Source organism: Pseudoliparis swirei, chromosome 3, assembly GCF_029220125.1.
Source record: "Pseudoliparis swirei isolate HS2019 ecotype Mariana Trench chromosome 3, NWPU_hadal_v1, whole genome shotgun sequence".
Taxonomy (NCBI): Eukaryota; Metazoa; Chordata; class Actinopteri; order Perciformes; family Liparidae; genus Pseudoliparis; species Pseudoliparis swirei.
In genome coordinates this window covers 22591702-22619475 of record NC_079390.1, presented here as the reverse complement: position 1 = coordinate 22619475, position 27774 = coordinate 22591702, and the positions used below count along the sequence as shown (strand labels likewise).

At 42.1% G+C, this 27774-nt stretch overlaps 1 protein-coding gene and 1 long non-coding RNA gene across 2 annotated transcripts in view; one reads left to right on the top strand and one right to left on the bottom strand.

Annotated features, from left to right (window-relative positions):
* Positions 1-27774, top strand: part of doc2b (double C2-like domains, beta) — a 108516-nt gene that overhangs the window by 21186 nt on the left and 59556 nt on the right. The window lies entirely within an intron of this gene.
* LOC130211375 (uncharacterized) lies at positions 2982-5568 on the bottom strand. The gene is made up of 2 exons (XR_008835019.1): positions 5376-5568; positions 2982-3211 (listed from the first exon to the last, which is right to left on the bottom strand). It is a non-coding gene; the product is annotated as an uncharacterized LOC130211375 (long non-coding RNA).

The following is a 27774-nucleotide window of genomic DNA, read 5'->3' as shown; positions in this document are numbered from 1 at the left end:
GGCTCTGGCTCCCATTCTACTTTTTAAGACTCTAGGAACTACAAGTAGTCCCGCATTTAGTGAGCGTAGCTCTCTAGTGGGGCAATATGGTACGACAAGCTCCTTAAGATATGATGGAGCATCACCAATCAAGGCTTTGTAGGTTAAGAGAAGAATTTTAAAAGTGATTCTTGATTTTACTGGGAGCCAGTGCAGAGCAGCTAGTGCAGGAGTGATGTGATCTCTTTTCTTAGTTTTAGTGAGAACACGAGCTGCAGCATTCTGGATCAACTGGAGGGACCTAAGAGATTTATTAGAGCAGCCTGCTAATAAGGAGTTGCAGTAATCCAGTCTCAAGTAACGAACGTGAACCAATTTTTCTGCATCTTTTGAGACAAGATGTGCCTGATTTTTGAAATATTACGTAGATGAAAGAATGCAGTCCTTGAGATTTGCTTTACGTGGGAGTTAAAGGACAAGTCCCGATCAAAGATAACGCCAAGATTCTTTACAGTGGTGTTGGATGCCAGGGCAATGCCGTCTACAGAATCCACATCACCAGATAATTGATCTCTGAGGTGCTCAGGGCCGATTAAAATTACTTCGGTTTTGTCTGAGTTTAACATCAAGAAGTTGCAGGTCATCCATGTTTTTATGTCTTTAAGACATGCTTGAATTTTACAGAGTTGGTTGCTCTCCTCTGGTTTTATCGATAAATATAGTTGAGTGTCATCTGCATAACAATGAAAGTTTATGGAGTGTTTCCTGATAATATTGCCCAAAGGAAGCATGTATAAGGTAAATAAAATTGGTCCAAGCACAGAACCTTGTGGAACTCCGTGATTAACGTTGGTGGTTATCGAGGCGTCATCGTTTACAAATACAAACTGAGATCGATCTGATAAATAGGATTTAAACCAAATTAGTGCCGTGCCTGAAATGCCAATCGACTGCTCCAGTCTCTGTAACAGGATGTCATGGTCAATGGTGTCGAATGCAGCACTAAGGTCTAACAAGACCAGGACAGAGAGGAGTCCTTTATCTGCTGCCATTAAGAGGTCATTTGTAATTTTCACCAGTGCCGTCTCGGTGCTGTGGTGTTTTCTAAATCCTGATTGAAATTTCTCAAATAAACTATTATGATGTAGAAAGTCGACAACTGATTTGCGACCACTTTCTCAAGGATCTTGGAGAGGAAGGGAGGTTAGAGATCGGTCTGTAGTTAGCCAATACCTCTGGATCCAGAGTGGGCTTCTTCAGGAGAGGTTTAATAACAGCCACCTTGAAGGAGTGTGGTACGTGGCCTGTTAGCAGAGACACATTGATAATATCTAATAGAGAGCCGCCAATTAAAGGCAAAACGTCTTTAAGCAGCCTCGTCGGGATGGGGTCCAAGAGACAGGTAGACGTGTTCAAGTAGAAACCGTTGAAAATAATTGGTCACGGTTGATAGGAGAAAATCCTCCAAATATACACCAGGGCATACAGCGGTTTCAAGGCCATTCCACTTGAGGACAGATTGGCACTGGTTATGGGCAAGAGATTATTAATCTTGTCCCTAATAGTTAAAATCTTTTCATTAAAGAAGTTCATAAAGTCATTACCACTAAGGTTTATAGGAATGCTCGGCTCCACAGAGCTGTGACTCTCTGTCAGCCTGGCTACAGTGCTGAAGAGAAACCTGGGGTTGTTTTTAGATTTTTCTATTATTGATGAGTAATAGGCTGCTCTGGCATTACGGAGGGCCTTCTTATATGTTTTAAGACTATCTCGCCAAACTAAGCGGGATTCTTCGAGATTAGTTGAACGCCATATGCTCAAGCTTTCGTGACGCTTGCTTCAGTTTGCGGGTCTGAGGGTTATACCAGGAGCAAACCTCCTCTTCCTCACTGTCTTCTTCTTCAGAGGGCTATCGAGTCCAGTGTCATTCTCAGAGAGCCTATGGCACTGTCAACAAGATGATCAATCTGGGACGGACTAAAGTTAGACCAGGAGTCCTCTGTTATATTGAGACGTGGTATCGAATCAAATACAGAAGGAATCGCTTTAAATTTAGCTACAGCACTATCAGTTAGACATCTAGTGTAGAAACTTTTGACTAACGGAGTACACTCCGGTAGTATAAATTCAAAAGTTATGAGGTTGTGGTCTGACAGAAGAGGATTCTGTGGGAAGACGCTCAAATGCTCAATGTCAACGCCATAAGTAAGAACAAGATCAAGCGTGTGGCCAAAGCTGTGAGTGGGTTTCTGTACTGTCTGGCAGAAGCCAATCGAGTCCAACAAGGAGATGAATGCAGCACTAAGGCAATCATTATCAACATCCACATGGATATTAAAATCTCCAACAATAATAACTTTATCGGTTTTAAGAACCAAACTTGATATAAATTCTGAGAATTCAGATATAAACTCTGAATATGGACCTGAATATGGACAAATCGAATTGGCTGTAGTGTTTTCCAGGTTGGATGTGAAAGACTAAGAACAAGGCTTTCAAATGAGGTGTAGTGTAATTTTGGTTGAGGATTAATTAATAGGCTCGATTCAAAGATGGCTGTACTCCACCTCCTCGACCGGTGCCTCGAGGAATGTGAGTATTAATATGACTTGGAGGAGTCGATTCATTCAGGCAGACATATTCTTCATGGCTCAGCCAGGTTTCAGTTAGGCAACATAAATCAATGTGATTATCTGATATTAAATCATTCAGTAACACAGCTTTAGATGACAGAGATCGAATATTTAGGAGACCACATTTAATAGACCTATTTTGTTGCACTGCTGAAATAATTGTGTTAACTTGTATAAGGTTATTGTGTACGACTCCTCTTCTGCTTACTTTTGATTTATTTAATTGAAGTGGCCGTGGGACAGACACAGTCTCTACTCTAAAGTCAAGGGTGGGTAACTGCTCGAATGGAAGAGCAGAGAAGGGTGTTGATAGGTTTTTTCCTCTCTATCACGGTCAAGGAGGCGAGAAATGAATCACAGACAACGTAGTATCTTTGACCAAAGCTTTGGCCAAAGGGGAAGCTCAGTCGCCTATGCTCTGAACACGACGACCTCCAAGACATTCCGCCGAGCACCCCTTTGGTCCAGCCTTTTATTGAAAGCTTAACACTCACACACACAACAACAAAGGAGAAGTGGAACTGAGGACAAGTTGACATATTCCTTCCGTCTGGTTCATTATCACTTCCTTATCAGACTCCCCAAACACATAACACAACCTTCGGGTGGGAACGCGGAGTTCGGGAAGCTCCTCTGATTGTTGAGTTTAAGATACGATAAGCAAAAACATAACACACATTTATATCTCTGTCAGTTCCCTCCTGTTTATGCTATTGCTTATTATTTAAACATGGTCAATAAGGGCACTCATTTTATTTGTCTAATTTCTAAGCAGCATGTGATTTACGTATTTGGGTTAAGCAGTCCAAGCAGAATCATGATTATTCTTTTTTTCTTACACATAATTTGTTAGTAACACCACACCAATCTCTTTGGGAATTAAACTTTTTAGTCAGCAGCTTCACATCAATAATTGTCCGTTCCTTGTGAGGAGTTTTACACAATTATGTCATACAAGCTTAAACCAAAAGTTTACGTTATATTTTCTTAAACGGAGCATTGACAGGTCTTCCCATGTCATCATACATATGAATGTACGCGTCGTTTCAATGGGCTCCATCCGTGAGGTGAGCCCAGACACCGATGCTAGAGTACTGATTGCTCCTCTCGTTTGAGTTCCTCGACCTCTCGCCCATCACCCGAGTCGACACCTAAGAGCAGGGATCGTTGGTTTCTTCACTGACGTTGAGATGGCTGTCTTTAAGCGGACAGCCCCTTTGAAGTCAGTCTTCCTCTGCTCGTGGTCGCCTCGGATCAGGGCACTGGTCCGGGATTTCTGTAGGAACAGTTTGCAATGGGAGAGATGTATCCAGGTGGTCCTCTCGGCTATCTTTACAGCGGTTGCAGTCGTCAGAAGGACTTGAATGGTCCTCCCAGCGAGCGCCGCCCACGTCTTTTTCTTGATGACGCGGATAAAGACCCAGTCGCTGACCTGTACAGACATAATGGGGGAGACAGGTGAATCTGGCAAGACATTTGCTTCCCTGACTCCTCTCCCCATCATGGTCTTCTTCATGTACTCCACTAGTTTCTTTCTCACCCATTTGCTCTAAATCTGGGTGAGTTAGTGGTAGGCGGTAGGGGCGTCCATGAATGATTAGGTTTCCTTGAGGGTTGTGCTTGATGCATGGCACACATGCTTTACAAAAAAAATTTAAGTAGTTTTGTTCTATCATAGATACCATCCCTCCTGTTGAGACATGGCATTGCCCATGACTCAAAATAGCAACGGCCTTGAATAGACTTCTTGGTAGCCCATAATTTTTCTTTTACTTGGGCTTGTGCCTCTCTTTGCTGCTCGGAACCACTGTTCTGCTTGTTTTAGTTCGTGGTGTTTTGATTCGCTGAGTCTGGGTTTTTTGTTTTCTATGGCGATGGTTCTTAGATTTTTACAGATTGTTTCTATCTCAAAAACGTTTAGTTCGCCGGAAAAGCCGTATTTTGTTTTCCATTTTTTCAGATATTTCACACTATCTGAGTCCTGTTTGAACATAAACAATGTGTCGCCTGAAAATTCGCCTTCAGGCTTTCCGTGAGAATTACCCATTGTTTATGGTGTGATCGTATAGTATTAGTACATTTCCTTGTTTCTTTACCCAAACCTGTCAATCTGTGGTTGTCTAATTGAACAGGTCGTGCGACGCTGATTCAATAGAGTCACAGCATTCATTCACAAACAAATATAAACAAACAAAGCTAAACAAACACATAGTTCTCCCACAAATATGTATTAGTTCACCACACTTATTTTTACGACGCGTAATCAACCTTTATTTTTCGCAAAAAGGGCAAAAGCTTATTTTTATGACGCGTAATCAACCTTTATTTTTCGCAAAAAGGGCAAAACCATACGTACTTTGTCTGGGTCAGTCTCCCTCTGTCTTCCGATCCGCCGGATCCCGTCAATCCACGACTGGATCTCCTCTCTGCAGAAATTATTATCCACTGCTGAGCGGTCTCTTAATCCGATGATCAGTCGGGGCCTTGCACAGGTGTCAGTGGCTCCGCAGGAAAAAGAAAAATCCAGCCGATGGGTATGTTGGGATCCGGGTCACGGCACCAAGTTATGATAGGTTTTTTCCTCTCTATCACGGTCAAGGAGGCGAGAAATGAATCACAGACAACGTAGTATCTTTGACCAAAGCTTTGGCCAAAGGGGAAGCTCAGTCGCCTATGCTCTGAACACGACGACCTCCAAGACATTCCGCCGAGCACCCCTTTGGTCCAGCCTTTTATTGAAAGCTTAACACTCACACACACAACAACAAAGGAGAAGTGGAACTGAGGACAAGTTGACATATTCCTTCCGTCTGGTTTATTATCACTTCCTTATCAGACTCCCCAAACACATAACACAACCTTCGGGTGGGAACGCGGAGTTCGGGAAGCTCCTCTGATTGTTGAGTTTAAGATACGATAAGCAAAAACATAACACACATTTATATCTCTGTCAGGTGTTAAACTACAACTCTGCTCCCGGTTCCTGATCTGAACCCTGGGTTGTCATAGATTAAGTCCGGTGATCAACTTGGTCATATTCGCAGAAATGAGACGCGCTCCGTCCAACGTGGGATGAATGCCGTCTCTCCTCATCAGATCAGGTTTTCCCCAGAAAGTCTTCCAGTTGTCTACGTAGCCCACATTATTCGCTGGGCACCACCTCGACAGCCAGCGGTTGAAAGACGACATTCGGCTATACAATTCGTCTGTCTGCAAATTTGGGAGAGGGCCAGAGAAAATTACTATAATCTATAGAGATTGTTGTTTATACTCCAACAGATTTTTTTAGCTTCCCTTTGATCCCTCCAGAGATGCATTTACATTAAACTCTGTTTTATAGGTCTGAAGATGGACCGTTTAGAAACTTTAGATGCTATACGGGCTTTGAACCCTCCCCCCCCCCATGACCTTTTAAGGTTTCTCTGACTTTGAAATTTAAGGACTGGGTAAAAAGCCTTATAGACGTAAGTCTAGAGCCGGTCGATCCGAGGTGCAACCAAACACCGATAACGGAGCCGCCTCGCGATGGGAGGCTCCGGTACGAGTCGAGCAGGGGTGTCAAACTCATTTTCACCGTGGGCCACATCGGCATCATGGCCGCCTCTTAAAGGGCCGGCGTAACTGAAGCAGTGTATAAACTAGTCCCGAACATATTGTTCAATAACTCGCTTTGCATTTGAAATATGCAGAAATATTGTACATAAAAACATTTCTCTAATGTTATCACATAAATCCATTTAATTTGAAACCTTCAAAATAAAACCACCTGATATTTTAGTATAAACTACTGCCGAACATGTTGTAAAATAACTCTTTGGATTTGATTATTGTTTATTCGAGAGTAGAAATATTGAACACAAGAACATTTCTCTAATATTATAACACAAATCCATTTAATTTGTAACCTTCAAAATAAAAGCACGGGTTATAAAAGGTGATCATACTGTATGTCTTTCAAGCCGTCAGGGGCCGCATGAAATGACGTAATGGGCCGCAATCGGCCCGCGGGCCTCGTGTTCGACACCTGTGGAGTAGAGGAACCGGCCGAGTAAAGCCGCCTACAGGCGGCGAGACATTTAAAATCAAAGCAGCGCCACACCGGGCCTCCTCTTCGTCTGATGAATGTTAGATTGGGTTCCTGGAAAGGTTATTAATTTTGATTACAATGAAGGCCCGCGTTGGCTCCCCTTGTTTACGTCACTGTCACTGGATGCAAAAGGGAAGAACAGCAGGTTCTGACTCAGCCCTCTGGGCAAATAGAGCCGCACACACACCGAGGACTTTACTGCTTCAAATTAGTCACATTTACAAGATAAAAAAGGAGCGGAATTCCCCCTTTTTATGTTAATCATTCCTGTTATTTGTTAATTAAGTCAGTTCGGTGTTCAGCGCGCCGTAGTATATGTTAATGTGCCACACAGATGGCATCGCCGGCCGCAAATAGCCGCGGTGTCCCGTCCGCCGTCCACCGGCTCAAACGACCGAGTGGCCACGCCGATCGGTCCAGATGGCGAAGGACCAATCAGAAGGCGGTCCGGACGGCTCCGGGAGTCAATCTGGAGGCGACAGATTTGAGGAGCGGACTCCCACACACGACATGTCGACCGGCTTCATTCTGACTCGACCGGGCTGGTAAAAATGGAACTGGAGTTAGACTCCGCCCCCTTATGGGGGAGCGCGTTCCCTCCAGACAGAGAGTCTGGACCTAAGAGGAGGTTCAAGCTCTGGTTCTGTGAGACGAAGCTGAACTCAGCTGGTGTTCGTCTACATGAGTCTTTTTATAGCCCTTTATTTTTAATAGTTTGACATCTGACCTGTAAATGAGTTGCAGAATATCTATTTATTAACAACATATCAATAACTACAAAGTATAATCGTTCTTTGACCATTTGTAAGTTCTTCTCTTTATAAATGACTTTTTAACTTCTATTAGTGCTGATTTAATGTCATTTACCTTTTATCAATAACCTACTAACGTATGTAACTTTAGACATGATGTTAAACTCCCAGCATGCACCTGACTCGTCTCGCTCCTCTGCTCCTCCGTGAAGCCTCTGATGCTTCCTCGGGGTCCGCGTGTCTCTGCTCGCCGTACGGCGTCCCACCGTCTCGCTCGTCGTGCTTATTTCATGTTTTTTTTTTCCGGGGGTCGATGACGGCAACTATCTCACCGGCTGTTTCCCGGACGCACAACCGGTGCGCCGCCGATGGTCGACACGCTCCCGACAGAAGCTTCACGTTCTGCCAGCGAGACCCAATCTGCTCTCGGTTTTGCGGGATTTTATAATTTTACTATGTGGCATTTTAAGCTTCTTTTTATTTTTTAGTAGTAGTTCCCATGTTTGAGTTTGAGTTTAGTTTATTTCGATCAGCAAAATATACAACAATCAGAATTCAACAAAAGAAGAAAGTGGCTGACCGAAAGGGTCGAGGCTGAAGCTATCTACCTTATAAGTGCCTTAACCTATGATTTCTCAAAGAAACTTATCAAAGAACCATATATATATATATATATATATATATACATACACATATATACACACACATACATACACATATACACACACATACATACATACACATAAACATAAAACAAAACAAACTAGAACGGGCACTCGGTAGAGCGCATACCTTCGCCGCAGCCACATTTTGGCATTAGTTGCATGCCAATTGGATAAAAATTGACTATGGTAACCCTTTAACTGCCTGCGCAACATTTTGGTAGAGCACATTTTGAGTCACTATATCTAATTGAAAAATGTATTGACCATAACTTAAACTGATTGAGCTATCTCTACCACTTGGTTGAGGTATCTTATTGTAAAAAAATCTACTAGATGTCACTGTGTCTTTAAGAAATAGACCTTCTTAGCTTGCCTCTTCACAGGAAGTTAGCAAGACAAATTTTCCTCCAGACATGTGGACATTATTTGGTGAAAATCTCAAAGTTTAGTGAATTTATTTGACATATTACAGCACTTGAGGTCTTACTGAACAGACTTATGTAACTTGATACCGAAAAAAAAATCTGAATAAGGGTCAAATAATTTCCAAAAAACATGCTCTACCAAACGGTTTAATAAAGGGTAGCGAGTTAAGCTAATGTAAATAAAAGTCAGTATTTGCTTTGAAATAAAACACATCTGATTATTCATTGTTGTAAATATGATACAGTTAATGTTATTTCATCTTATATATGCTAAAAGGATTTCATAAGTAGGATTTTTTCCTGTCGAAATAACTGTTGTTACCAAATGGTTGATTTAGCATGTTATGGTAAACGTAGTGATTCGAAGATAATAAATAAATAAAAATTAGTAAAAAAAACAATAGATATGAATATTCACTGCAGTTAATATATATATGTAATGGTATTCCATTCCTTTCTGGTTTACAAACAACAGATAGATGCTAAATCTTTTTACGCTGCAAGGCCACGCAACTTTTTGGCACTTATACCAGAAAATCCTCAAGACTGATGCTGATCTGAGTGATGACGATGACCAAATTGAGGATCCTGATTATCAGCCCACACATGCAGAAGACACTGGGGACACTTCTTTTGAATCCATGGATGAGGAAGAGGTTGCCTCAACAAGCACATCTTCTACACTGCCTCCTTGTAAGAAGAGCAGAAAAGGGAAGAACACCCTAAAAACAGTTTCCATGGAGGAGCCAGAGGACCCACCTGATCCAAACAAAAGCACAAGGAGAATCTGGAAGCATGAAGACATTGAGGAATTCCAGGTTCCTGAATCAAGATTTGAACCCCCTGAGGCTGTAAAGACACCCTTCCAGTACTTCAAAATGCTCTTCACTGACGAGATGATTGAACATATTGCTCATCATACCAATCTGTACTCTGCCCATGAGTTGGGTGATCCAATCAAGACGAGCCCTGAAGAGATTGAAGATTTCCTGTCAATACTACTCTTCATGGGTGTGTTCAACTTCCCAGCCATGGAAGACTACTGGCACCACGAGTCACGTTTTGATCTGATAGCTGATATCATGCCGAAGAAGAGATTCCAGCTGTTACGCCGGTTCATTCATTTTAATGATAATCAACAGTGTAACGACAGTCCAGACAGATTTTACAAAATCCGCCCCCTCTTTGATATGCTTCGTGAGCAGTGTCTCCTGATTTCATCCACTTACAAGCAGTGTGGATGAGGTCATGGTGGCATATAAAGGCACACGGGCTGGCACTCTCCGCCAATATATTGCCAACAAGCCAGACAAATGGGGCTTTAAATTGTTCTGCCGAGCCAGTTCATCTGGCATCATCCATGACCTACTGCTCTATCAAGGGGTATCCACATTCTTCAATGTTGCCCTAAGTGAGGAGGAGCAGGGGCTACTTCTAGTGGTAATAACGTTATGCAAAACCATAACACAGCCACGTCTTTCTGTTGTCTTCTGTGACAACTACTTCACCAGTTTCAACTTGATCCAGAAGCTGAACGCAAACTTGGGTGTCAAGTGCATTGGCACTGTCCGACCAAACCGCATTGGTGGAGCTACCTTGATGGTAGACAAACAGCTGATGAAGAAAGGACGTGGAGCTTTTGATTACAGGTCTGCTGAAGGGGTGATCGCAGTGAAATGGTATGACAACAAATGCGTCAACCTTCTGAGCAATGCCTGTGGGATCATGCCTCTTTCAACTGTCAAACGGTGGAGCAAAGTGGCCCGTGCAAAGATTAATGTCCCGTGCCCATCACTCATTCCTGCCTACAATCAGCATATGGGAGGAATTGATCTTTCTGACATGCTGGTACACCTGGACAAGACCCCTGCCAAGTCAAGGCGGTGGTATATTCCCCTCTTTGGATACATCCTTGACTTGTGCATCTCAAATTCCTGGCTGGTCTACAAGAGGGATTGTGGCCTACTGAATGAAAAACCAATGCCTCTCAAAAGATTCCGCCTGGCAGTTGCCCACAGTTTGATGAGAGTCAACAAGCCAGCACCCAAAGTTGGCCGACCATCGTCCTGCTCTCCACTACCTCAGAAGAAATGCTACACCCCAAGACCCTCACAACCACAACCAGATGTGCGTTACGACAACTGTGGACATTGGCCGCTTCATTGTGACAAGCGTGGGAGGTGCAACCTGTGTCCAAAGGGTGTGTCAAGATGGAAGTGTCAGAAATGCAATGTTTTCCTGTGTTTGAATGCAAACCAGCAATGCTTTGTAGCATACCATGAGAAATAAAGTGGATCTAATGCACAGATGAGGAGTATTGAGACTGAAATGTTCGAAATGCAAAGTTGTTCTGTGTTTTGCAGTGTTCCCTTTGTTTGAATGAAAAACAAAATAGCATATCACCAAAAATCAGAAGTGTATCTAACATTTATGCTGTTTATTACTGCCATGTTACATTGTATTTGACTAATTCTACTATTTTGGTACTTTTACCATAAAGTGACATCTCAACCGTTTGGTAGATGCCTGTATTTACAAAATTGTGAGGTCTGTATCCAAAAATGTTTTTGATTGTTGTTATTACTGCCCCAAAGAAGTAAAATATGCAAAGAAATAATTTTTCCATTACTTTTTTCTTGGTGAGGACATTAAAGGGGAAAAAGAAGATCTTGACCTTTGACCCGATCGATCCCAAAATCTAATCAAATGGTCCCCGGATAATAACCAATCATCCCACCAAATTCCATGCGATTCGGTTTAATACTTTTTGAGTAATGCGAATAACACACGAACACACATACAAACTAGAACGGGCACTCGGTAGAGCGCATACCTTCGCGGCAGGCACTTTTTTGGTACCTTTTCATGACCTTGACCTTTGACCCGATCGACCCCAAAATCAAATGAAATGGTCCCCGGATAATAACCAATCATCCCACCAAATGTCATGCGATTCGGTTTAATACTTTTTGAGTGATGCGAATAACACACAAACACACACATACAAATAAATACACAACAATCAAAACATAACCTTCTGCATTTTTTATGCGAAGGTAACAAACCAGAATTTCAAGAACTTGTCCCCATTAACCGTGACTTGTTATGCTTCATCAATGATGTGGAGAGAGGGGGCTTGCGGCGAGGACACGCTGTCCGTCCCCTCGAGGCCTCCGGGACGCCCTCTGACCTCGACTCCTCCTCAGACCTCTGACCACGGATCGTTTCAAGCCGTCTTAAAAAATGTCTGAGGCCACGTTTAACGCTTTAAAAGAAGCGCCACGTCGATGGTGCTTAGGTTGACGTAAATGCGCCACACGTGTCAAACATCGACAGCATCAGGCTCTCTCGGGTACAAAAAGCTTTTGATACTCTTCACACTTTTTACGAGTCGAGATTCATTTTGAATCCTGATAAAACCGCTGATGATGTTTACGAACTCAAAGCAAAATCCACCGACCCGTCCAGCTATAATTACACTTCCGGGCGATGTGATTGAGTCTGTATCATCGTATAAATACTTGGGTTTCCTAATTGATGATTCTCTCTTTTAAACCTCACACTCAGCAACTTGTGAAGAAGTTGAAGCTGAGGTTTCTATTTCAGAAATAAGAATCTTTGTTTTCTTTGAATGCTAAAAAGAGACGCATTGCTGCTGCTGCAATGATAGTGATGTCTTATATTGATGATGGTGATGATGGTGATGTCTTATATTGATGATGGTGATGAAGGTGATGTCTTATATTGATGATGGTGATGTCTTATCTATGCATCTTCTCAATGTCTCCACTCCTTACTGTACATAAACTCATGTTTACAATGTTTACTGAGGGAAAACATCAAGAAAGAAGTAGTCATTATACAGACTTCTATACAACCAGAGGAGCCCCCTGGTGGTCACGAGAGAGAATGTATCTTTAACACATGAAGCATAGACTTCTATACAACCAGAGGAGTCGCCTCCTGGTGGTCAGTAGAGAGAATGCAGCTTTAACACATGAAGCATAGACTTCTATACAACCAGAGGAATCGCCCCCTGGTGGTCAGTAGAGAGAATGCAGCTTTAACACATGAAGCATAGACTTCTATACAACCAGAGAAGTCGCCCCCTGGTGGTCAGTAGAGATAATGCAGCTTTAACACATGAAGCATAGACTTCTATACAACCAGAAATGACAGTAGAAAGGTTTTTCCGTGCTGTAGAAACATGGCGGGGAGCCCGTGTATCCACCGCCCTCTACACGTTGTCAGAGATTGTATCTCGTGGTGGACGCTGCAGATTCAATCACCGGCGGCTCCATCTCATCGGCATCAGTCACACGGCACGCCGCTCGTCTATAAAAAGCAATTAGAGGCAATTTATGACTCTCTTCCTGTCTGTCTCTCTATTGTTCACAGCGAAAGAATAAGCCTTTGTTTCGCAAAATCGCTTCCTGATTCCTCACTTTCTGGAAGATGAATTGTGGTTTTAATTTGAAGTGAACTGCTGAACATCCTCATGAGCGCCTGCATACACTTTTGTATCTCCTGCAAAAAAAAAGTCACGAGTTGTCGCACTTTTTTTGTTTTTTTACATGTAGCTCAACTGGTCATTTCCAATTAATCCCGCCTGCTCACTGTAATTGGCTCCCACACCATGACCGTTAAAAAAACAACATTATTTATTTGCGTTTTTTCCCCCCCGTCGACTCGCAGCCTTCCTGTCGCTTGCTTCCTGCCAATAAAAGGCCTCCCATGGCTTCATTTATCACAAGTGAGGTGAAAAAAAGCATTAGCAATTGTGAGTCATGTCCCCATCCTTTCACCACACCTCTCCTCTCCTCTCCTCTCCCCTCCCCCCCCCCCCCATGGTGCCTGCAACATCCACTAGATTTGCAGAGCCTTAAACCAACACACAGCGGACGGCCTGATGAAAGGAAGCGACCGCAACCAGAATAATAAATTATTTTCTCAAGATTGCGAAACATTTTTTGAAGAAAAGTAATTTGGAAGGCGTCGGGCACTCGAATGGAAAACATCTCAGTTTCCACTTTTTTTGCATGTGCTACAGCCATCGCGATACAAACGTACACAAGCGATGAGACCCTATATGTCAGCAGCTTGTAGAAATCAGAGTATCAGTGGAGGAAACGTGGTCCAGAAGCACGCAGCAGGCCTTCTCCCGCTCAGTATCTCACCACAGAGTCCTGCTGGCTGACATAATGCCGTCCGTCTGTCTCTACACTCGCAACACTCACACAAGCTTTGTCCCTTTTCGAGATTTAATCAGAAGAAAACCTGAAACAACCAAGCGTCCTTTTTCTTCTCTCCCCCCCCCCCATCACTGCATGGTGCTCACGCACACACACCTTCTCTTCCTTCGACAATGAAGATCACTGCGAGCCTGCTGGTAGGTATAGCAACAGGTTTAAATGTCCGCTGTTTAAGAAGTCCTCTGCTCTGAGTCATCCGTATGCTCCGAGGTGCTAAGAGGCTTTTGAACGGAACTTAAATGTTGGGTTGTTTGTGCCGCAAACACAAATGATGAACGCGGACGCACTTAAATAAAAAGTGCCTTTAAATACAGGTAATACTTCAGAGACAGCAGCAGATGAAGGTTCTTCCTGAAGGGCTGACGTTCTACCAAGAACCATTCACTTTGGAAGAACCCTTTTGTTTCAAGGGTTCTATTAAGAATCCTTTTTTGAGGTGTCCTTTCTTAAAGGTCCCAAAAGGCTCTTCAAGGGTTGATGAAATAATTAGCGTGGAAAGCCCAAACACCCCCAATAACCCAATAACCCTGGGCGAATTCTATAAGAAACCCTTTCGATAAGGGTTCTCCGTAGAATCCATTGCAATCTGAAAGGGTTCTTATTAGAACCCCCTTGGTGGGTTCTATTAAGAACCCTTTGATTATAAAAGGCTTCTCAGCTCTTGTTAGTACCCTTAGAAGGTGGATAGAGATCTGAGAGGCCACCTTACACCATATAAGGGTTCCCTAGAGCCTCTCATAAGGGTTCCCGATGGTTCTGGGTAGAACACTCTAAAAGGGTTCTTATTAGAACCTCTTTTGTGGGTTCTAGATGAAACACTTTGATTATAAAAGGCTTCTCATCTCTTGTTAGCACCCTTAGATCTGTGTGGCCCCCTTACACCATATAAGGATTCCCTAGAGCCTCTAATAGGGTTCCCAATGGTTCTGCGTAGAACGCTCTGAAAGGGTTCTTATTAGAACCCCCTTTGTGGGTTCTAGATGAAACCCTTTGAATATGAAAAGCTTCTTAACTCTTGTTTGTACCCTTAGAAGGTGGATACGGATCTGAGTGAACCCCCATACACCATATACGGGTTCCCTAGAGCTTCTCAAAAGGGTTCACGATGGTAGGGTTCGTGGTTAAAACGTTCTACCAGCAACCAGAAAGGTTTCTCCGAGTGGGATACGCTGAAACCTAAAAGGTTCTAGTGAGCACATCTATTTCTAAAAGTGTCCGAGGATAACAAACCGTCTTCAAAGGGAATTTGCCGTTACCTTGCAATGATGAGTTCAAGTGTTTGTGTGTGAACGATGAAGCTCAAACGGGGCTCACGTGTAATCAGATGCAGGAAAAACAAGCTTGAAATCATGAGTAGAAGTTAGATTTGATAAATATTTGCATTGGAGACATGAAACATGAAGCCCAGCATCCACATACTCAGAACACGGATACGAGGATAAATCTCTCCTTCATTCTTATTCTGAGAGAACGAAAATGAACAGATTCCTTATTTCGGCAGCGTCCCGACTGCCTAATGGAACGTGCAAGTTAAAGAGGAACACCCATTTCTCTGGGTTATGAATTTAGACATCTAATTAACTTCATGATTTCTCTAGAGGAAGCTGTTTCAGGCCATCAGTGATGACACACTGCTGTGATTGAGCAGGCAGAAAACTTCACATCTCGGTTCAATCAAGTGTCTCAAACTGCGACCCGAGCAGGAGTTCATTGCCAGGTGATTCCGTCTAGACGGAACTTCAGTGGTTTTTTCGATGTTTCAGGTCCTGTGAAGCATAACGCGTTAAAAGGACCGTACAGCTGTTATCTATTCAATTACAGCTGATGTATATTTAATTATTCTCCTGGGTAGACTCTTAAAACGGTGTCCAAGCTCCATTACTGGTGTTGTATTGTCAAGTGCCCGAATTCATTTTCCTGCCACATGGCGATTGATAGAAGTCAATTGCTTTTTCTAAAAGGTGGTACGAGTTGACGGATGAAGACGCCAACGGATTCTTTGGTCCTCCACGCTGTCTTCAAACAATCCGTTTGATAACCATGTTTCCTTTAATAAAACATTTCCTTTAAAGTTTAATAGAAAACCAAATCCTTTGATTCTTCAGCCACAATCTCTTGGATCCATCTGGCAGCTTCCGGGCCTGAGAACTTGTTTTCATCGTCGCAGACGGAAATTGCAGATTAGCTGAAACTGTTGTGGTTGTCACATCAAAAGCCCCTCCCCTTTTTTCATATTCGTCATATTAGTTTTCGGTGCGCTATGTTACCACTATTCACAGTAATCCCACCTGAATACCACATTCATCTAGCAACTCTTCCCCAGTGTTGCTGGGGTGATTTAGATTTGGAGTAGAAAAAAACATTGATTTTTTGATCCTTCTCACCTCATGATTTCCGTGTACCGGGCAGATGAAAAGCGGTGTTGGTGGATGTTACCGCCTCGTCGTGGTGTGCACGGCGGGAGGGCGAAGGGGAACAGCTTCTCTTCTGCGAGTTGCCGGCCTGCAAATCATGAGCATGCAAACTGGTGAGGGAAACCGAATTCCCCTTTCAGAACTCACGAGTCCAAGTCCAATCATCTTCTGAGGAAAAAAAACGTGGATCAAGGATCCGAGTGAAGGGCACTACTGTGCGGCCGTTCGTCCTGAATGTCACACTGAAAAGCAATATTCCTTTTATTTTTTTATTTTATAGGAAAGCACAACAGACGGGGGAAAAAAGGACCGTTTCACATATTTCTCACAGAGGGAACACTGCCGGCTGTTCTCAGGTTGTTTGGCAGGAAGCACTTCAAAGGTTGGAGAGGTGGAAAAACAAGATGTTTAACCTCATTCCATTGTTCAGGGGGGGGGGGGGGGGGGTCAGAGTGAAATGAAACCTTTCATTAACCTCCCTGGATCATAAAAATAACATCAGTTGCGTTTCAGGGGAGGCTTTACTCGGATAATTGATGCGGGAAATGAAAATGTAATCTTGAAATAATCCTGCGGTAAGCCTTGGGGAAAATGTTCCGCTGATCAACAGGAGGCGACAGCAGCAGCTCAGTGGAGCCACAATGGGAGGATGACCACAACGTGCGTCTCTATTTTACATTAGAATCCCGACTATATCTATTTTCAATAGAACCACGGCAGACGGTCACTTTTTGTGAAGTCCGTTCCACTTGTTTCAAAGTCTCCAGTGTTCCCAAAGACGTGGCCAATTATCTGAAGTCAAAGTTAGATGAGCAACGGGTCAATCAAATAATCAACCTGAAGGACACTTGCACACTTTAATTTGGCCTGAGCATCACACCTGAGGAGGGCCATTGCTTTCCCAACACGAGGGCCTCTCTGAAGGGGCAATTTGGCATTTTATAACAGCGACCTCGAGAGACGGACCAATTCCATTTGATGGGTCCTTTTCGAAGCTCCGAGGAGTGACGGAGGGCTGCGGCGGCCCCGTCGGTGTACCCACGCAGCACGTGGGTGGTGTTTTGAAATATCATTTTTAGCCGTCCATTATCTTGCGCTTATCCGGAGCCGGGTCAGCCAGCTTAGCGGGGCGTTCCAGCTGTCCCGTTCCCCAGCAAGGTTTTCCAACTCCTCCATGGGAACACCGAGGCATTCAGGCCAGATGGGATGAATGATGTCTACAGCGAGTTCCGGGTCGACTGTAAGAGGAACTGAAACCGGGCACTTGGCAGATGATGGACATCAGGCTCCGGGTGCGCGTGAATTAAGTTTAACAATATTTAATGGAAAGGAGTGTAAACAAACAATCAAGTCTCAGGATCATGGTTTCCGTGGTGATACGGGCTCAACAGGAAGCAGCTCGAAGGACCCGGGTCAAGATGAAAGCGATATTTCTCCAGTACAGAGTATTAGTCCCAAAATCAGCCAATCACCTCCTCAAAGGTTAGTTCAGCCTCTAACCCCTTCCCATTGGCTCAACATCCCGCTATCAAAATGTAGAGGTCAAGCGTCACGACCCCCGGGTCAAAACGTCACTTCCGGTTAAGTCACCAAACAAGTATTTTCACAATAAAAGTCCCGTCTGTTATTGTCCGCATTAAAGTCACTTCACGGGCTTCAACCGGCTTCCACAATCTGAAATACTAAACTAACATTCACTCTCATGAACAGACATTAATTCTTGGCATTGACATATAGAGTAAACAGTCCCCCTATGCTTCATAACACATTAATAATAATAATATTCTCCCTAATATTTACGATTATAATATCTTTCTATATGTATTAATTTAAAGCTCAAAACTACAGAATCAAAATAAACGATTACAACCTAACACTACCAAGGGACCCGGAACACCTCTAAAGAGAGGCGTCCGGAAGGATCCCTGCAGGAGGGCAAGAGAGGCGATCGTGGGTCTTTCCCCTCAGGGACCCCCCTGATCCACTGTGCCCGTCTGTATACACTATTGCATCATATACCATCTGAAGTTATCATTACCCATCGCTGAAGGGTTACATAAAGCACAATATCACGGAGACAGCGGGGATAAGATAGGAATGACGGAAGGTTTTCAGACCTTTATTAAATCTACATCCATATAATCTCCACTGTGTCACTGTGCATTGCAGGAATACTGAACGCACAACACTTTCTGAGCCCAGTGTTTTCTCTTTATTGTCCTTTTATATGCTCTCCTCTATTACACCCACCATGCAGACATTCTTAGAACCCCCCCCCCCCCGCCAGATTGAACACATCTGTAAAATGGCAAGCTTCAACAATGGAAACCCCATATTGTATTATGCTGATAATCATGGGCCCGTTGCACGCATTTTTAAAAAGCCGGCGACACAATCGAAACTAGAACGGGCACTCGGTAGAGCGCATACCTTCGCATATCACAAGATTGGGCATTGAATTATGAACATTTTGGCATTAGTTGCATGCCAATTGGACAAAAATGTATCGTGCTATGGTAAAAAAAAGATTTTGACCTTTCCATGACCTTGACCTTTGACCCGATTGATCCCAAAATCTAATCAAATGGTCCCCGGATAATAACCAATCATCCCACCAAATTCCATGTGATTCAAGAAGATTTGACCTGTTCATGACCTTTGACCTTGACCTTTGACCCGATCGATCCCAAAATCTAATCAACTGGTCCCCGGATAATAAACAATCATCCCACTAAATTTCATGCGATTCGGTTTAATACTTTTTGAGTTTTGCGAATAACACGCATACAAATAAATAAATAAATAAATAAATACACGGCGATCAAAACATAACCTTCCGGCATTTTCAATGCGAAGGTAACCAGACTGAACTGAAGGAAAAATACAAACAACGGACTCGTGGTACACCCCGGCATACGGATCCTAGTGGGTGGCGACATCACGTCCAGCCTGAGTGCTTCTCAAAGAAACATTCGTGTTACGCGACAAACTCCATTACGGCCCTCTGATGGCTGAGAGGACGATTCTGAATGCTCCGTAGAAATAACTCCTTACAAATAGACATTTTGTTCAAACTGGCGACGACGAGAGGCTCAGATCCGTCCGAGCGGCGGTCGAACGACGATTGAAGAAATCAGCAGATCGGCAAAAGAAACGAGAAGCTTCGAAATGTTCATAATTCAATGCCCAATCTTGTGATATGCGAAGCTATGCGCTCTACCGAGTGCCCGTTCTAGTTTTTACCCGTTTCACGGCCGAATCCGTTTGACATCGTATCCCCCGAACACACAGTGGAGACCCTCATGGCTGCTTCTCTCTGAATTCAGTTTGCAGTTTGATCAAAGTTATTCAGAAACTACAATTAGTGACAGTGTGGGCTCCATGATAATGTAGCTCTGACAGCGAGGGGGGCGGGGCTTAGCCAAGTGTCAATATCGTGACTTCAGGCGAGCATCAAACGGTTATTCGAACAACCTCCGAACGTCCACGTTCAAATGAAACAACCTTTCTTCGTCTCTTTCCGTGAGGGGCAGGAACAGCCGACGTTCTCCACAGAGTTGCCACCGGCACCGGTTGAGAGAAGGCGAGTCTTGACACTCAGAAAAGATTCACTAATTACCTTCGCATTGAAAATGCGGAAGGTTATGTTTTGATCGCCGTGTATTTATTTATTTGTATGCGTGTTATTCGCATAAAAAAAAAAGTTTTAAACCGAATCTCATGAAATTTGGTGGGATGATTGGTTATTATCCGGGGACCATTTGATTAGATTTTGGGATCAATCGGGTCAAAGGTCAAGGTCAAGGTCATGGACAGGTCAAAATCTTCTTTTTACCATAGCACGGTCAACTTTTATCCAATTGGCATGCAACTAATGCCAACATGTTCATAAGTCAAGGCCCAATCTAGTGATATGCGAAGGTATGCGCTCTACCGAGTGCCCATTCTTGTTATAACGTGTTGTTGCTGCCCGCGAGCCGATAAAACACACTGATGCAGTAACCTGCCTCCAGGTGATCCTCAAGCTGACAGCAGCTTACACAGCCTCTATCATGAGGATTTGGGGGGGGGGTTAGATCATTTGGTGCTGTCCCGGAATAGTCATCATCCGTTAAGTATACCATGCCTGTCACCCCGCCTTACACTCTCTCTGTATATTTTACTAAAACGGCCAAAAAGTCTCCGTTGAGGTGTCATGTCGCCAGAGGATCTCTAACACTCACAGAATGAACAAACAGCAGAGGGTCAGGAAGTCCCCGTGAGCTTTATTCATGCAGAGATGTTTTGGCATGGACATCCCCGCTCATTTTCACACATGTATTGTTCCTTACTATATAGATATATATTTCCTGCTAATTAGCAGTGTTGAGACCAACACAGGTCCTCGTCCTTCCCCGGTCAGCTGAATCACTCTGCACGTGAAACACGGATCTGCTTCGAGAGCACAACCTTTGCTTTTGGAAGATTGTCCTTGTGCGCCGGATCCAACCGTGTTGTTCATTTACAGCTCTGTGACTCCGCAGCGATCCGGAGACGGATGAAGTGGACTGTAGGAGCGTAAGAGTGAAAACACAGAGGCCAACAATAAGGCGGGAGATGATCAACGGCCCACCGGAGACGCCCGTCTGGAGGGAAACATGATGGTTTTTTTTGGCAGGATCACAACTTTATCACTTTTCTTCGTATTCAATAAAATAAAACTTACGACGTCACGAAAACAGCACGCCGCAGTGCACACAGTGGCTTTTCCAAAATATTTATCACCTACTTTTCAAAATCCTTATTTCATTTGTTTAAAACCACACATGTCTCTTTAAAGCTGCTTCGCCGGGGACTCCCGTTATTTCCTTCTTTTAAAACATCGGTGAACTACAACCAGGAGCAAATGTCACAAGCAATATGTCAATTAAAAGGCTATTTATTGGAAAGGATCTGGCGCTACGTCGTATCACATTTACTAACCACTAATTCGCAATTCTGCTAATATTCGCAACTTGCGTCAAACGCGCCCCGTCGAATTTGCAACTATCGCAACCACTCGCGTCTGTACGTTGATTTGGGATCGACTCGCACGAACAATTCACAACGCTTTGGGTGTGAAGGCCCCTTCAGGGTCTTTTTGACTCTGAACGCAGCATCGTTTCGGGACATGAACATCGTGCTGTATTGAAGAAGACTTGAAACCTCCTGGGTCCTCGACCAGGACTCTATAATGAAAAGTAAGAACATAAGATAAGGGTTCCCCATTAAAATGATTTCTCTTTTTATATAATGTGCTAATTTATCATTCCAATATGCAGCTGCCCAAGAAATATCTGTACAATTATGTGGACATCAAGAGATTTTGGGTATAATTTAATGATGTCGTTTATTCTTTAACCATGACATCTTTTGCCCTTCTTTCTTTTCCAATGCGTAGGACAAAGGATGTTGGATGTTGACAGATTGTAAAGTCACTTTGGCACGTTTGTGAATCGTGATATTGGACTCCGCGAATACATTTGAGTATAAAATGCATTCTGTGAAAGGCTCTATAGTTCAGACGATATTATAGATCCAAGACTGAACTGACAGGAGGGCGGGACTCGAGAGAAATAGTTGCCGTAACAAATCCGTCTGCTACTCCACGGACAGCGCCATGGATTTATCAATACGCAGCACTGCTAGGCTACGGATATTTCAGAGCCAATGGACAGCTTTATAGATTCTAACTTTCACAAAACATCAGTGGGTTCAAGGATCAATGAGTCGGGCAGACCAGACTAACAGATTCAACTCAACCCCTCTAGCCTGCACTCTCTCTCTGGTATTAGGGGATGGCAGGTTAACAAGCGGGTGGGGGAGTTTGTATTTTTGTCATTTTGATAAAAAGGAGGATGGCATCTCCCCTCATATTGCCCTCCGACTACAAAGCACCAGCGAATATGAATAATATTGGTTTGAAAACGTATAACTTTGATGTAAACACCCCTTTCCACAATGAGGAATATAGCTCTGCTTCTCTTTATATGCATACATCTAAATAAAAGCTTTCTCCTTGTTGTTTTTTGGCCTTAGCGCTGCAAACATATTGACGTCACAGAAGGGCCTTGTCGTTCCACATTAAAAACAGTATATAGACTATTGAGCTCCAGTCTATTACATCCAGACCGCGATGCACCAAAGCGCTCGGGATAAACATTTATGTAAATCCCTGTCAACGTCCATGACAATGACTGAATGTAATTGTCACTCTCTCCTGCCGTCAGGGATAAAAATAAAACCCGTTGTTCATTTCCATGCTTCTCTTGAACCCGGCTGGCCTCAAATCATTCGGCCACACAATGACCACATGCAGCCGCGGTACATTTTATAACAGGATTGTTTCCAGCCAAGTGCAGATCCCACTTCCACAACCAGCCATCTATTCCCCCCCCCCCCTTGATATTAGATCACGACTGGCCCAATGTGGTACCCTATTTGATGGGGATACAACACTGCCTGCCTCATCCATTCCCAGGCTTGCCCAGTTCCTCGCAACCAACACGATTAGACTGTCTGTTTGTCAGTGGTTCGGAAAGAGCCGGAGTGCATGCAGGTACCCTAATCACATCATACAGACGTGATGCACGCACACCAGATGAACACACACACACACACACATGTCCCTGCACACACACAGGCACACAATGATAAGTCAGTGATTAAAAACAAGATGTGGATATAATAGAGAAAATTCAGCAATCATCCAGCATTATGAAAGACAGAAATGTCACGAGGATGAGCTCCCGTCGATTCACTTTGCTCCCCCCGTTATATTCGTAGAATAGAATGTATCCGTCGAGTCAGGCAGAGATCATCTTTTAGAGATATGTTTTAGAAGAACACGCACTCAACCGGTGGGTTCCCAAACTTCTTCGCGTGCCGTTTGCCGGTTAAAAAACACGCCCCGCCGCTTTCCAGCATGAACACACACAGATTCTTTGCCGTGACCTTCTAGATCTGATTATAAAGACATCTGTGTGTCTTTTGCATATCTCCAGTGACCCTCCAACCGTCGCATTTATTGTACACAATACGATAATACACCATACATTAAGATGATCCACTATACAATAATACACTATACGATACAATAATACACTAATGTATAAACGATAATACACTATACGTTACAATAATGCACCATAATGTATATACGATAATACACTATACGTTACAATAATGCACTATAATGTATATACGATAATACACTATACGTTACAATAATGCACTATAATGTATAAACGATAATACACTATACGTTACAATAATGCACTATAATGTAGATACGATAATACACTATACGTTACAATAATGCACTATAATGTATATACGATAATACACTATACTTTACAATAACGCACTATAATGTATATACGATAATACACTATACGTTACAATAACACACTATAATGTATATACGATAATACACTATACGTTACAATAACACACTGTAATGTATATATGATAACACACTATACGTTACAATAATGCACTATAATGTATATACGATAATACACTATACGTTACAATAACACACTATAATGTATATACGATAATACACTATACGTTACAATAATGCACTATAATGTATATACGATAATACACTATACGTTACAATAATGCACTATAATGTATATACGATAATACACTATACGATATAATAATGCACTATAATGTATATACGATAATACACTATACGTTACAATAACACACTGTAATGTATATATGATAACACACTATACGTTACAATAATGCACTATAATGTATATGCGATAATACACTATACGTTACAATAATGCACTATAATGTATATACGATAATACACTATACGATACAATAATGCACTATAATGTATATACGATAATATACTATACGTTACAATAATGCACTATAATGTATATACGATAATACACTATACGTTACAATAATGCACTATAATGTATATACGATAATACACTATACGTTACAATAATGCACTATAATGTATATACGATAATATACTATACGTTACAATAACACACTGTAATGTATATATGATAATACACTATACGTTACAATAATGCACTATAATGTATATACGATAATACACTATACGTTACAATAACACACTGTAATGTATATATGATAATACACTATACGTTACAATAACACACTGTAATGTATATATGATAATACACTATAATGTATATACGATAATACACTGTACGTTACAATAATGCACTATAATGTATAAACGATAATACACTATACGTTACAATAATGCACTATAATGTATAAACGATAATACACTATACGATACAATAATGCACTGTAATGTATATACGATAATACACTATACGTTACAATAATGCACTATAATGTATATGCGATAATACACTATACGTTACAATAACACACTGTAATGTATATATGATAATACACTATAATGTATATACGATAATACACTATACGATACACTATAATGTATATACGATAATACACTATACGTTACAATAATGCACTGTAATGTATATACGATAATACACTATATGTTACAATAATGCACTATAATGTATATACGATAATACACTATACGTTACAATAATGCACTATAATGTATATACGATAATACACTATACGTTACAATAATGCACTATAATGTTTATACGATAATACACTATACGTTACAATAATGCACTATAATGTATATACGATAATACACTATATGTTACAATAATGCACGATAATGTATATACAATAATACACTATACGTTACAATAATGCACTATAATGTATATACAATAATACACTATACGTTACAATAACACACTGTAATGTATATATGATAATACACTATAATGTATATACGATAATACACTATACGTTACAATAATGCACTATAATGTATAAACGATAATACACTATACGTTACAATAATGCACTATAATGTATATGCGATAATACACTATACGTTACAATAACACACTGTAATGTATATATGATAATACACTATAATGTATATACGATAATACACTATACGTTACAATAATGCACTGTAATGTATATACGATAATACACTATATGTTACAATAATGCACTATAATGTATATACGATAATACACTATACGTTACAATAATGCACTATAATGTATATACGATAATACACTATACGTTACAATAATGCACTATAATGTATATACGATAATACACTATACGTTACAATAATGCACTATAATGTATATACGATAATACACTATACGTTACAATAATGCACTATAATGTATATGTGATAATACACTATACGATACAATAATGCACTATAATGTATATACGATAATACACTATACGTTACAATAACACCCTGTAATGTATATGTGATAATGCACTATAATGTATAAACGATAATACACTATACGTTACAATAACACACTGTAATGTATATACGATAATGCACTATACGTTACAATAATACACGATAATGTATATGTGATAATGCACTATAATGTATATACGATAATACACTATACGTTAAAATAATACACTTTAATGTATATACGATAACACACTACGTTACAATAACACACTGTAATGTATATACGATAATGCACTATACGATACACTATAATGTATATACGATAATACACTATAAGATATGATAATACACGATACAATACACTATACTATACAATAATGTACTGTACCAAACAATAATACACAATACGACATGATATACATTTGCTTAGAGCTCATAACACATCGTCTCATCGTTGTAGTCGCCTCCAAAGTGGGACACAGTGTCCAGAGAGGTAGGTGCCGCCTCAGGGAAGTCGTCAAAGACATGCTTGTGATGAATAAAGTACACACACACACGCATGAGAATCCCCACCCGGTGGAGTGATTGTTCAGTCCTCGGTTTTTGATCAACCCTCAGATATATTCTATATCAAAGGGGTCATTTTGTGCAATGAGGCGTTGCAGGAAAAACACCCAGACTCCGATCTGGCAATATTTAGATGAACCTAACGGCAAACTGGGCCCCAGCGTGTCGGAGCAGCAGAGCGACCGCACGGGATCAAAACACGACCGGAGACGGTGAGATAAGACAACAAGCGCGGCGGGGAAAAGAAACAGGATGAGAGGTGGGATTACTGTCAACGGGCAGATCCACCGCTGGTGTAAAATCACCCAGAGTGACAGGAGCATGACAGAGAAAAGACTGAAATCTGCACACACACACACCCACACACACACACACACACACACACACACACACACACACACACACACACACACACGCTCTCGGATCGAGGACACACACATTTGCAGCGGACATATTCAGCGACACGCGGCGCCCAATCGAGAAAGCCGACTCCATCTGAGAAATTGAGGTTCATGCTGGATATTGTTTGACTTACTGACTGACTGACTCTGTTGCCACGAGTAACCACACGGCAAATGAAAACCAGGGGGGGGTGAAATGGGAGCGGGTCCCCTCTATCTCAGAAAAATAAACACACAAGACGCCTTTGCCAGTGGACAAAACACCAGAAGTAATGTAAAAAAATCAATTTAAATAAGGGGAGAGAGAATCATCTATTTAATATTCTGAGCACGTTTTCCACGATATGAACCGAGCGGTTTGCGTTTTCTTGACGTTGCTTTTTGTAACTCCTCCAGTACCTGGGGGGTATGGATCCAGGCAGGTGATGCTCGGCACTGATCAGACACAAAGACTGAGCGCTCCATCACGCCACATACATATTCACACCACATACATCCTCCTAATGGAGCTCGGCTCGCGCTGCTTCATCACTTGGGGGGGGGGGGGGGGGGGGGGGTCAGGTGATGTATTGTGAACGTCTCGTCACACAAGAAAGTAGAGAACACAGACAACTCCCTGACTGGACATCGCCATGGTCGCGTCCTGTCAATCAACTTGTAGCCCCGCCTCTAAAGCATCCCCTTCTTTATGGTCTGTTTTTACTCTAAATGACCATCATTTACTAAATGACGACATCATGCTGTATAGAAGAAGACTTGAAACTAGAGATTGTTTACTGAGGGAATACATCAAGAGAGAAGTAGAGTCATTATATAGACTTCTATACAACCAGAGGAGTCAATCCTCTGGTGGTCAGCAGAGAGAATGCAGCTTTGACACAACAAACATATACTTCCATACAACCAGAGGAGTCGCCTCCTTGTGGTCAGTCGAGAGAATGCAGCGTTAACACATGAAGCATCAGTTTCACTTTTCAGAGCTGGAAGTTGCTGCGTGGCCTCGTGAGATTTATTGTTTCCGCGTTCGGATTACAATTTGGATTCCCACAATTCCTATAAATCGGACACGACATGAACGCAGCATTAATTGGTCCCAGGCAGCGACTCCACTGATCCCAGCAAATCCATAAGGTTGAAATAGTGTTTGCACTTCAATCAGAAGAGACTTTATTTACAGTGAAACACATTTATAACACGTGACAGATGGGGATTGTGGAAGAATCCAGATGGTTAGTGAAAGCCCATAATCAGCTTGATAGATAGAGTAGGTGTAGAGAAATAAC